General features: G+C 41.3%; 1 long non-coding RNA gene and 1 pseudogene across 1 annotated transcript in view; one reads left to right on the top strand and one right to left on the bottom strand.

Moving 5' to 3' along the window:
* The window catches only part of LOC141414047 (uncharacterized), a 49,883-nt gene that overhangs the window by 12,961 nt on the left and 23,894 nt on the right, over window positions 1-13,028 (bottom strand). The gene's annotated exons all lie outside the window — the stretch shown is intronic.
* LOC109677815 (proteasome subunit alpha type-2 pseudogene) lies at window positions 5,895-12,162 on the top strand (annotated as a pseudogene).

The raw sequence follows: 13,028 nt of genomic DNA, 5'->3' as shown, positions 1-13,028 counted from the left end.
CTTTTAAAACTATTTTTTTTTGGACTTCATTTGGTCAAAACTGCATGTAATAAATAAGCAAACAAGGCAAGCTTACCCTACGGCCCTTTCCCTTTCTTTTTTTTTTCCTCAGTATGGTGATTGAATACAGGGCCTCATGCTTGTTAGGCAGGTGCCCTCCCACTTAAGCCACTCCGCCAGCCCTTTTTTTGTGATGGGTTTTATTGAGATTGGGTCTTGAGAACTATTTGCCTGGGCTGGCTTTGAACAACCCCCTAGATTTCTGCCTCCCCAGTACCCAGTATTACAGGCATGAGCCACCGGAGCCAAGCTCCCTTTCTCTTTAAACGAAGGGCCACCTGTCCTTTGAAAGAAACCATCCACGACAGGGTAATGTGCTCATTTTTGGTTTTACAGCTTACTGGAAAATACAATGTAATAACTGACCAGTTGGTCTTTGTATTAGATACAAAGACAATGAATGAACATCATGATTTTAAAAATAGCCCATCTAAGACTGAGTATGATGACACACAACTATAATCCCAGCACTTAGGAGGCTGAGGCAGAAAGTCAGTGAGTTCAAAGCCAGACTGGCCTACACAGGGAGACCCTGTCTCAAAACAACAAAACAAAACAAAAAACAAAATTTAAACAAACAAAATATACAGCTATCTAAATTTTTCCACCATATGTTGCACAGGTTTTTAAAAGTGAAGTTTTTTTCCCAGTTTCAACCCTGCTTTAAACAATACACACAGGCGAGTATGGAATAAAAACCAAGCTTGTAATTTATTCTACATTATGTGTCATAGCCATACTAATAGAGAGATTCTTGACACCGTTTCTTCTCAAAGCACTTGAAAGATCCTACAAATTTATGCATGGAAAATGTGTGAAAGGGCACTCATCAAAATGCTAGTAGTAATTATCTCTGGGTGATAGTGAAATTAGAAGCAATTTTATCTTCTTTTTCCCTGTCCAAATTTTCTGATTTCTCTCAAGTAAACATATTGAAATTGAGAGATAACTCTTGGGAGAAAGAAAGCTATTGCATGAAAAATGATCTTGGGATATTAAACTTGACATTTGAAAGTCGGAGTTTTCACTGAGCATATTTTATCACTCGTAATGGATTGGAATTACGGCTCACCTGACCATCTGTTAAATGGGAATAAAGCAGAGAGTCTTCCTCCAATGGTTATCATCAAAGCAGCAGAGACTGTGTGAGAAGAGGCTTGCACAGCAGCTATTACTTCCTTAATGGACTGTAATTTTGTTATTATTAGTATATGCTAAGAATCTAAAAATAAACTCCCTCAGTGCCCTTTACACCTTATTTAATGTTCTCAAATCAACACAAGACAATGTTTAGTTCCTTTAGAAAAATGTAATCAGAGAATTAAGCTACATTTCCCTTTGTTTTAAAATCTTCAACTAATAAGCCAGGTGCTGGTAGCTCATGCCTGTAATCCTAGCTACTTGGGAGGCTGAGATCAGGAGGATTGAAGTTCGAGGCCAGCCCAGGCAAATAGTTTGAGAGACCCCCCCATCTCCAAAATAGCTAGAGCAAAATGGACTGGAGGTGTGGCTCAAGCAGTAGAGCACCTGCTTTGCAAGTGTGAAGCCCTGAGTTCAAACCCCAGTTCCACCCCTCCCCCAATTTTTTTCAACTAATATTTCAAATATACAGAAAATAATGAGAGAAATGCACCCTTTTCTCACTCTTTATGCTCTTTTTTTTAATTTTTTTTTTTTTTTTTTGGTGGTACTGGGATTTGGACTCAGAGCCTCACACTTGCTAAGCAGGTGCTCTACCACTTGAGCCACTCCACCAGCTTTTTTTTTTTTTTATGCTGTTTCGTTTTTTAATTTTCCTTTTCTCACTCTTGCTAAAGCCCTGATCGCTCCCTGCCTGCCCCAGAGACAGTCCTAAGCTCACTCCTGTCACTTTCATACACACGTTTGTGCCATTTCTACTTCTGTTCATACCTCACATACTCCTGTCCAATTTCCACTCATACTTTATGTTCACAAGTAATCCACCTGATTGTTTTTGTGTGGGGAAAGATGAAGCCTAACAGAAATTCCTTCCACTTGGGATGTTTTGTTCTCTGTTTTCCTATCTTAAACAATACTGCATTTGTTTTTAATAAAGCTGAGCTTTATCGAAATGAAATGACTCCAATTATAAACCTAGCAAGCTACATTAACACATGTTCAGCTTGAAACCAATCAAATCCCAGGGAGATAAGCCAAATCTCCCTGAAGACTCCATGTAAAATGGTTTGTAGCTCACGTTCTAATTATTAGCTTAAAACACAGAACTTAGAAAAGTAATTATAATCTTAATAAATTTGTTCATTTATTAAGTTGGATTTTACTCTAAAATATTTATGTTATAAGCAAACAAAACAGATCTAATTAGTCAATTTAGGGACAGTAGTTATACATAGCAATAAATTCTCAAATTTAAAGTATCGAGTCATTGTTGGGAAAGAATTAGTAATTCTCCAATTATGACAATCATATCTCTTTAAATATTGTTTTACAACTTAAAGATAACTGGTATTGTAAGCTATTAAATGTAATTAACACATATAGACAGAGAACTACTAATAAACAGATGACCCACCTGTCTCCTGGTGGTCACTCCTTCCTTTGCCAATAATCACAAATCATCTAATTAATTAATTAATTTCGAGACAGGATCTTCCTATGTAGCCTAGGAAATCCTGGAACTTGCAATTTTCCTACCTAAATCTCTCAAGTTCTAAGATTATAGGCATGCACCACCGTGCCTAGCTAAAACATCCACCTTAAAAAGCATTATTGGCGAGTACATGGTGGCTCATGCCTGTAATCCCAGCTACTCAGGAGGCAGAGATATGAAGGATCATGGTTCAAGGCCAGCTTGGGTAAACAGTTAGTGAGACTCCATCTCATACTAACAAGCCAGATGTGGTGTTATACACCTATCTTCCCAGCTATGCAGGAGGCATAGGTAGGAGAATTGCAGTCCAAGGCTGGCTCCAGGCAAAAATACAAAAGCCTATTTGAAAAATAACTGAAGCTAAAAGGGCTGGAGGTGTGGTTCAAGTGGTTCAAGCACAAGGCCCACAATTCAAAGCCCATACTGCCCCAATTGTTTTTTTTAATTGTAGGATGTTGGCCACAATAGCCACTGAGTGCCTTGCTCATTTTGCAAACCAGTGAGCTTCAATCTTCTAGTACTTTTCTTGTCTCCAGATGAGCAATCTCACCTGTAAGACTTTCACTGTCAGCTCCAGCCCCTATTGGTCAAGAGCTGTGAACTCACAGTTGTTACCACCATCCAGGTGTCTCCACTGTCCAGGGCTATGCGTGGCTCTTAACCATCTTGTCCTCTTTGCTGTCAGAATACTCTCCACTTTGATAGTAGCAAAAATAGGTTTTGAGCAGATTCCTTGTATCCTGCTTTTTGCTTTTTCTGTGACCTTATGCCATCAGAGTCTATTACTGCCAGTGGTGTTAAAAGCAAGGAACAGGGGTGGGGGTGTAGCTTAGCAGTAGAGTGCTTACCTAGCATGCATGTATGCACTAGGCTTGGGTTCAATTCCCAGCACCACCGCACACACACGAAAGGCAAGAGTAAAGGGGTTGGAGTGACCTCCTTCTGTCAGCTTTTTGTTTTGTTTTATTTTATTCAAAGACTTGCTATGTAGCCCAGGACAACCTTAAACTCATCTTCTTGCCTCATTCAGCCTCCCAAGTACTGGGCTTACAGCTGTGCACTACCATGCTTTCCAGTTCTTTCTGCCACGAAGAAGAAAAACTCTCACAACTCAACAAAAAACAAATAACCTAGTTAAGACATAGACATTTCTCAACACACACACACACACACACACACACACACAGCCCATAAGCAATGAAAAATACCAACATCATTAGTCTTAGGGAAATGCAAGTCAAAACCATAAGGAGACACCTCTTCACAGCCACTAGGAGGGGAGTAAAAAAGAAGTTAGACAACAAGTAGAGAGATTGAAGCTCTCTTATGTGCTGGTGGGAAGGTGAAGTGGTAAATCCACTTTGAAACATTCTAACAGTTTCTCAAAAGACTAAACATGGAGCTACCATATAACTAGCAATTCCACCCAAGAGAAATGAAAACATGTCTACACAAAAACTTGTGCTCATGCTCGCAACAGAGTTATTCATGATAGCCATAAAGGTAGGAAGAATCCAAGTCCCTGTGAGCTGGAGAATGTGGAAACATGGGATCCATCTGTATGATGGAAGATTATTTGGCCATCAAAAGAAATAAAGTACTGTTACGTGAGACAATATGACAAACCTTGAAAGTATCATTGTAAGTGAAAGAAGCCAGTGGCAAAAGACCACACATCCCTCCATTTCTATGAAATGTCCCCAGAAGGCACAGATAGAGACAGGAAGTAGGTTTAGTGGTTGCAGGGCCACTGTGGGGAGGGTGGCTAAGGTTGGTGGGGGTGACTCACTGGGGTAAATGGATATGACTTTCTTTTGGGGGAGATAAAGATACTCTATCATTGAGCGCAGAGATGGCGTTAGGGTTTTATACGAAGTGTCCCTCTAAAAGGATCATGTGTGCAGAGCTTGGGCCCCAGCTGGTAGTGCTATTGAGGGGTGGCTGGAGGACGGGGAGCCTGGCTGGAGGAAGTAGTGGAGGGCCGTCTTTGAAAGCTGTCTCAGCCCCTTCTTCCTTTCTCTGCTTCCTGGCCACCATGAAGTGAGCAGCTTTACTTGCCCTGCCCTTCCACCATGATGTCCTGCCTCACCACAGGCCCAGAAACACGGAGCCAAGCAACCACGGACCGAACCTCTGAAACTGTGGGCCAAAATTAAACTCTCCTCTTTTCAAGTCGTTTTTCTCAGGTGCTTTGTAACAGTGATGGGAAAGCTGACTAACACATATGGCTACACAAATCACTGAATGTACCAAAAGCCACTGGACTATATACTGTATTTTGGCAGTACTGGGGTTTGAACTCAGAGCCTTGTGCTAACTAGGCAAGCACTGTACCCCTTGAACAATACCTCCAATCCTTTTGCTTTAGTTATTTTTTCAGATTAGCTCTCAAGCTTTTGCCTGGGCCAAACTTGGACCTTGATCCTCCTACCTGTGCCTCTCAAGTAGTTGAAATTACAGGTGTACATTACCACACTCAGCTTATTCTCTGAGACAGAATCTCAATAACTTTTTGCTCAGGCTAGCCTTAGCCTTGTCCTCCTATGTCTGCCTCCCAAGTAGCTGGGATTATAGACATGAGCTACCATGCCTAGCCCAAATTATATACTTTAATTGGGAGAATTATATGGTATGTGAATTGTATTTCAATAAAGCTAGAAAGAAAGAAAGAAAGAAATTCCCACTGTTAAGAAAATTTAGGAAAATTAATCTTAGCCTTCTGCCTACAACCTAAGACAGAAAATGGGTTATTATGGTCTGTACATGATACTCCACCCTATTTCTTGCTTACCACTATAGAAATCTTATGAGTTTTGTCTTTTCTGGACAATACACAAGTCAATTCTCTGTTTTATCTCCTGTTACCTAGCTATCTATATGTATCTATTTATCAGTCTGTTCATCCATTCAACTAGCAATCTACCCATACATCTGCCTATTTATATTTCTTTAACCAGAAGGAATCTTCAGGGAAAAAATATAGTCCAATCCCTTAATTTTATGGTTTATTTAAAAAGCCAATGTCCCACGAGAAGTACTTTAAAAATGAACTCATAAGCCCACATTCTGTCCCTGTTCTCAAAGTCCCTGCACTTGGCAAGCAGAACCTTCCCAAATATAAGGCAAGAACTTGACTCAGCTTAACAATCATTGAGGATGAATGAGAAAGGGTAATATTGTGTTTAAGAATGAAGTTGAAACCATGTGTGACCTCAACAGTTACTGGCGGCTTTTTATGAAAACGGTGAGCTCCAGTGGACAGAGTGCATGCTTATCCATCTTTGCTTTACATCACATCTGACACAGCAGATGAGCCACGAACATCTGGATGAAGAAAGGAAGGATTGCAGAAATGAAATTACTTTTAATGGGCTCATGCTTTCGGCCCTGACTCAGATCTGCACAGTGTTTCTAGGCTGGCAACATCTTTCTGAATGCAGTGCCACCAAGCAACATCCATATTTCCTTAATTCCAATCAGACTTTTGCATTTTCCAATACTTCTGAAATCATGATGCATCTCTTCTGGTTGATTTATCTAGATAATATGTTATTTTTCCTGAAAACTGTTACTAAACCAATGGTGCATCTTGTAGTCCTTGACATCTCAGAGCTGAGGAAATTGGCAGTAGTAGCTTGCTGTAAGTTTGTGTCATCAGAAAATGTGACCACTGTATGTATATCACTTGAAATTGTTAAACATTAAGTCCTGAATCAGGATACAAGAGTCACCTGCATAGGTTCTAGATGGGTGATACATGGCTCAACAGCTATATGAGAGGCACAGATTTAGGAAATGCAGTGAACTTGGTAAGAATCCATAATGTAGCTGGGTGCTGATGGCTCACATTATAATCCTAGCTACTTGGGAGGCTGAAATTGGGAGGATCATGGTTCCAGGCCAGCCTGGGTCGCAAGCCCCCATCCCCAAACTAACCAGAGCAAAATGGACTGGAGGTGTGGCTCAAGTGGTAGAGCGCCTGCTTTGCAAGTAAAAAGCCCTGAATGCAAAACTCCAGTCCTACCTCCCACTCTCCCCGCCAAAATAGGAATGAATGATGTAGCCAGGTGTGGTGGCACACAATTGTAATCCCAGGACTCAAGAGGCTAAGGCAGGAGGATTGTGAGTTTGAGAACAGCCTGGGTACATGGTGAGACTTTGTAAAAAAAAAAAAAGCTAGGTGCCAGTGGCTCTTGCCTGTAATCCTAGCTACTCAAAAGGCAGAGATCAGGAGGATCGTGGTTCGAAGCCAGCCTGGGCAAATAGTTCACCAGACCCTATCTCAAAAAAACCCACACAAAATAGGGTTGGTGGAGTGGCTTAAGATGTAGGCCCTGAGTTCAAACCCCAGTGCTGCAACAACAACAACAAAAATTAATGATGTGATAACTAGGCAAAAAGCTATCTAGGTGCCTAGTTTCCAGCTCAAATTAAGACTCGTTTTCTTGCTGGTGCCTGTAGTCCTAGCTACTTGGGAGGCAGAAATTGGAGGGTTGTAGTTTAAGGCCAGCCTGGGCAAAAAAATTCCACAAGATCACATCTCAATAGAAAAAGCTGGGCATAGCCTTGCATGTTTGCTACCCCAGCTGTGCAGGGAGGCACAAATAGGAGAATGGTGATCCAGGCCAGCCTGGGCATAAAGCGAGACCCTAACTCAAGAATAACCAATGCAAGAATGGCTGAGAGAGTGGCTCAAGTGGTAGAGAGCTGCCTCGCAAGGACAAGGCCCTGGGTTCAAACCCCAGGACCACATATACACACACACACACACATTCTCCAGAGATGATGTGATGATACGAGCACAGGCAGGGAGGTGAGGATGCTACACTGCTGAAGGAAGGGGCAATGAAAGAAGAAAGGCAGGTTTTCTAGAAGCTGGGGAAAACAGGGGAAGGAAATCTCCTCTGAAGCCCCTGGAGGGAGTGCTGCCCAGCCCACACCTTGCTTCCCCAGTGAGACTGAGGTTGGACTTTTGACCTCCAGAACTGAAAAGGTAATACGTGGTGTTAGCTTGCCAAGGCTGTCTGCTGTTACTCAGTCACAAATATTTTAAGAACACACACACAAGACCCATCTCCCCGCTTTCTTTCTGCTCTCTAGGGAGGTCCTGGGTTACTTCTGCCCCCATACTTTACAGTGAAGCCATGTCCACAAACAAGCAATGGGAATGAAAAACTGAAACCCTTCTTACAAGAAAGTCAAAGGAATTTGAGTTGTTTGTTTCTCTAATGACTAAAAAGGTTCCTTTACCAAATATTTAAATGATTGCCTTATGGAAAGACATTTTGGGATTGAATTAGGACTGATGTATGGAAGTTACCAGAAATATTGACTCAGTAGGAGACAAAACTGGGTTAGGCCAGGTGTGGTGGCTCATACCTGTGATCCCAGCTACTCTGGAGGCATAGGTAGGAGAATTGCAGTCTGAGGCTGGCCAGGGCAAACATGCCATACCCTATATGAAAATAGGTAAAGAAAAAAGAAGGGGGGGGTGTTGAGGAGTGGCTCCATTGGCACAGTTCCTGCCTAAACTGTGCAAGATGATAATTGTGGGTTTTTATTTGTTTGTTGTGGATTTTTTTTTTTAGGGTCTCACTATGAAGCACACGTTGGCCTTGAACTTGAAAGAGATTACAGATGGGAATCACGCGCTCAGCCCTGAGGCATGGTTTAAGTTGTACCTGTGTGGGGTCTTTTGTTACACAGCAGCAGACAACAATTACAGGGTTGTCGACAACAGTCCCAGCATCATGTTGGTCTATTGTCCTCAAAAGACCATTATGGTGTCTCTGACTTTGAGAGCCTGTGATCAGGTATGAAGTGACATCTTTATCTACAATACAAATATATGTCTACTATGCTGATTCCCTATAGTGGGAGTTGGTGTTAAGTGGATGAAAACAAATTGCCATTGATCTGCATGAGTTTTAGGCTACAGATGGTTTTGTTATGCAGAACCTTGCCTTAGTTTTGGCAATGAAATGTCACCTCTGTAGATTGGTGTCAGCTGGATGGTGTGACAAGGGCTGTGGTTTTAGAAGGCTGCACAATTGCAGGGGGAGAAGGACTGATTAGAGAATTTAGGCACATAAAGAGCATCAGAGAACCCCGGGCCTCCACTCCTGTTTTCTGCCTGCTTTTTCTGTTTTTTCTTGTCCTAGATCTATTTCTGGTAACCTGGTCCTGACTTTTTCTTTTTTTTTTTCTAGGCATCATCCCATTTAATTCATTCAAAAAACTCCTGAGATAAACCTTGCTATCGTCACCCTTTTCTGAGGAGAAGTGACCCTGACTTTGTCTTTGCTCATTCATCTCAGCTCTTGCTACATGCCCCTGCTTTTAGAACCCTCTTACAGCCAGGCCTGTCATTCAACGCACCCCCACCATTTCTTAACTCTTGCTTCTACCCTTGGGCCTCCATCTATTGGGCCTTCTTGACTTACCTGTGCTTAAATGTGGGTTTTGCCCTGCCCATGCCTGGTCTGCTAGGTCCTGGGGTCACCACCCACTTCTCCCCGGCACGTTCCAGGCTGGCAGGCTTCCCACTTCACAATTTTGCAGTCAAGCCTCCCCTCTCTACCCAGGTCACTTAGTCCTAGCATGTTGACTCTGACAGGCACAAAGGAATTAGTAACTTTGGGGGCCTTTTTTCAGGCTGTAGGTCTATCACATGTTCTGAGCACTCAGGTGGGGCAACCATCAGGCTCATTCTGTCCTGAAAACTTAGATTTTTGCGATTTCTACTCTATGCCTTGTTGTACATATTGGATCTTTCATTTGCTTGACTTTTTTTTTTTGGTCAGTACTGGGACTTTAACTCAGGGTCTTACACTTGCCAGGCAGTTGCTCTATCACTGGAGCTGCACCTCCAGTCCTTTTTGTTTCTTTGTTTGTTTGTAGTTATTTTTCAGTGAGGTCTCACACTTTTGCCTGGAGCCAGCCTCAAACCATGATCTTCCTACTTAAAAGACAATGCATTGCTGGAACTACAGATATGCACTACCAGGCCTGGGTTATTTTGTTGAGATAAGGTCTCACTAACTTTTTGCATGAGCTGGCCATGAACCTTGATCCTCCCTCTACCCCCCAAGTAGCTGGGATAATAGGCATGAGGCACTGCACCCAGCTATTTAACATCTTACTAAAGGCCTCCTCTCTGACAGAGGAACATTGAAACAATCTTTGGATACTCTTTTTTTCCCCCTTTTTTGCAGTACTGGGGATTGAACCCAGGACTTTGTGCATGCTAGGTAAGTAAGTGCTCTCCTTGAGCCACACCTCAGGCCTTTTTGTGTTTTATTCTGAAATAGGGTCTTGCTAACTTTGCCGGGTTGGCTTTGAACTCTGCCTTGCACATAGCTGGGATTATAGATATGGACCTCCATGCCATGCCTTTTTTTTTTTTTTTTTGAGACATGGTCTTGCTATATAGCCTAAGCTGGTCTCAAACTCAAGATCCTCCTGCCTTAGCCTCCTCAGCACTTGGATTACAGGCATGTGCCACCATGCCTGGCAACTAGATATTTATTTTTTAACCAATCATTTATAAAATTTTAAAGATGGTCTTTGAAAGATATGGCACTAGGGATTGCCTCTAAGACTCATGAGTTTAATAAACTAGGGATGTTTCTTCTTTGGTTTTGTTTTTTTTGTTTTTTTTGAGACAGGGTCTCACTGTGTTGTCCAGAGTGGTCTCTAATTCATGCTCTTCCTGTGTCAGCCTCTCAAGTGGCTGGGAATATAGGCATGTGCCATGCACCCTGTTATGTTGATCCTGAGTATAAAACTGGGACAGAGTAAGGCCTAAGGAAATAGTTACATTTATAAACATGTTAAGATCTCCTTGAAATAACTAATCATGAATCTGTTTACCTTGGCAATGTCTCCAGGATTCATGATTTCATACCTGACAAATTTCTTTTCCACTCCAATATGAGGCTAAATCAGGCAAAGTCATCCTAAAGACTCCTGAACAAACTTTTGCACAGACCAATGCAACAGCTGCATTACAAGCTGAGAAGAAAGAGTGACTTGGGAGGAGCTTAGTGCCTATAAAATCCTCAAGAAAATTGTGACTATTACTTTCAGTCAAACAGATGATCAAAGACATCCTCTCCTTTGATCCTCATTGTTCAGATTTCTATTGCTTTCCTCGTCAGTAAGAATTCACCAGGTTCACAGATAAAATCTGCAGCAACCTCAGCAATCCAGGCAACACCACCACTGCCTTTTAACCAGATTGTTCTACCTTATTTTATCACCTTCAATCTCCCCACCACTTCACACCACGGCATTCCTGTATCGAAATCTTTATGTAAAATGAAACGCCAAGGGAAGCAGTTGATGCCCTTAGAAAGATCTGAGCAGTCACATACCTGGCTCTTTCCTGTGGGCAGTTCAAAGGCAAAGCAATCTAGTCACCGAGGAAGGAGAGCTATACTGACAATACGACTATTCTGTGTCTTTAGTGCTTTGAAGACCAAAGTGTGTTTGATCCTTCTTCTGATTCCTGCTTCCTGGTAGCACTGTGAAGAGTGCAATGCTGTGCATTGATGCATCTCACATTTAATTCTTGATCATATCAAGCAATTGTGAGAAGCATAAAGAAAGTACTGTACTTAACAAATGCAAATGACAGTGTGGCAAATAAATCCCTCCTTTTAAATGTAGCATCTTAAATTCATTCAGTCAATATAAAAGAAATAGGTGAGATTTTTGCCAACTACATTCAGCTTGTCTGGCAAACTTGACCAGAATGAATACAATTTGGCTGCTGTAGCCAGAGACACCTCTGCATCAAGAACTACAGCTGCAATGGTGTGGTCTCAGGAACTGAGAAGAATAGAAGTCTACTCTTTAGGATGAGCAAAGTCTACACAATGGGGAACCAGTTACCAAGAAGCGTTTAGGCATACAGGTTTGGTGTACCATGGCATGGGCCCAGATTACAGAGGGCTTGTACACAGAGCTCGAAAATCCACTCAGCAATGCTCTCCTGTTTATCAAGAACCCATTCCCACACTGAGCTGGTCCAAAGAGCATATCCGGCAAGGTGGTGTTCGTCCATGCGGAGTTTCTTTACTTATTTGTGACTGAAATGAGAGGTGACCATATTAACTTCAAGCTGATCCTTTTGGAGCTTACTTTGCCTGGAAGGCCACAGCAATGGAAAAAAGCAATACGAATGACAAGACATTTTTTTTGGATTTGAACTCAGGGCCTGTGCTTGCAAGGCAGGCATTCTACCACTTGAGCCACTCCACCAGCCAGGAAGACATTTTTGAGCAAAGGTACAATGAAGATGCAGCTGGAACCTGAAGACACCATTCATGCCACCAGCCATCCTAACCCCAAAGAGAAGCTTTGAAGGGCAAATGACAGGAGACAACAGGGAAGTTGGAACTTGCAGGGAAGCCAGCTTTCCCAGGCTCACTCCAAGGGAAGTCAAGGAAGTTATTGCCGCAGCATAATAAGGAAGTGAGTGAGCAAGCCAGGATTCAAATAATAGCCCTACTTAAACATGTAGAAAGTATGTTTTGTTTTGTAGACTTTTGCATACTTACTTCTACATGGCTTAATGGATTGATGATTTTAAAGTGGCACAAATCGTAATAGAATGTTAAATGTAAAAAAAGAGAGAGAAATAGGTGTTCACTACAGAAGATGTTGAAAATGTCAAAAATAAGAAAATTTAAAAATCACATTTAGACCCATCATCCAAAAGATAACCATTAATAATGTCTTGGTACCTTTCCTTTTGGGCTTTTATTTATGCACAATTTTAAAAAGAAAACAAAGCAGTGCTGTGATCATGCTAAATTTATATGTAGTATGTCTATACTTTTGTGTCCTATTTTATTTCCAATTATAATACAAGCAAAAAATGTGTGCTTTGAAAGTTGAGTTCAGAGTTTAGTAAAAATGTGTGTTTCATGTGGATTGGAAGTCAGGATTTTAACGTTACTTTGAACATCATACAACATGTATCCTTATCATTGTACCACGTTCTTTTGCATTTGTCAAGTTGAATATCGTATCTTTTCTAAGTTTTAGAGACGTATATTTTTGTACAGTGAGTATGATTGCTAGCAGATATTATATTCTATGAGAAAATACATTTGAATTATATTGTTTTAAATCTGTGAGTTTGCACTAAGTCTTACATTTATGTCATAAAATATATTTTTTAATTTCTTAACATATTGCCAAACATGTAGCATTACCTTTGGGATGAAATAATTTTATTTTTTATAGACTTTTCTACAGCAATGATTTAAAGACTCCATATTACAAATATTTATTAAACTCTTCAAGGCTATGTTAGTTTTCCTCTCAC

The sequence above is a fragment of the Castor canadensis genome, chromosome 11 (genome assembly GCF_047511655.1).
Source record: "Castor canadensis chromosome 11, mCasCan1.hap1v2, whole genome shotgun sequence".
Lineage (NCBI taxonomy): Eukaryota > Metazoa > Chordata > Mammalia > Rodentia > Castoridae > Castor > Castor canadensis.
Note: the sequence above shows the minus strand (reverse complement) of the source record. Positions and strands in the feature narration are given on the sequence as shown.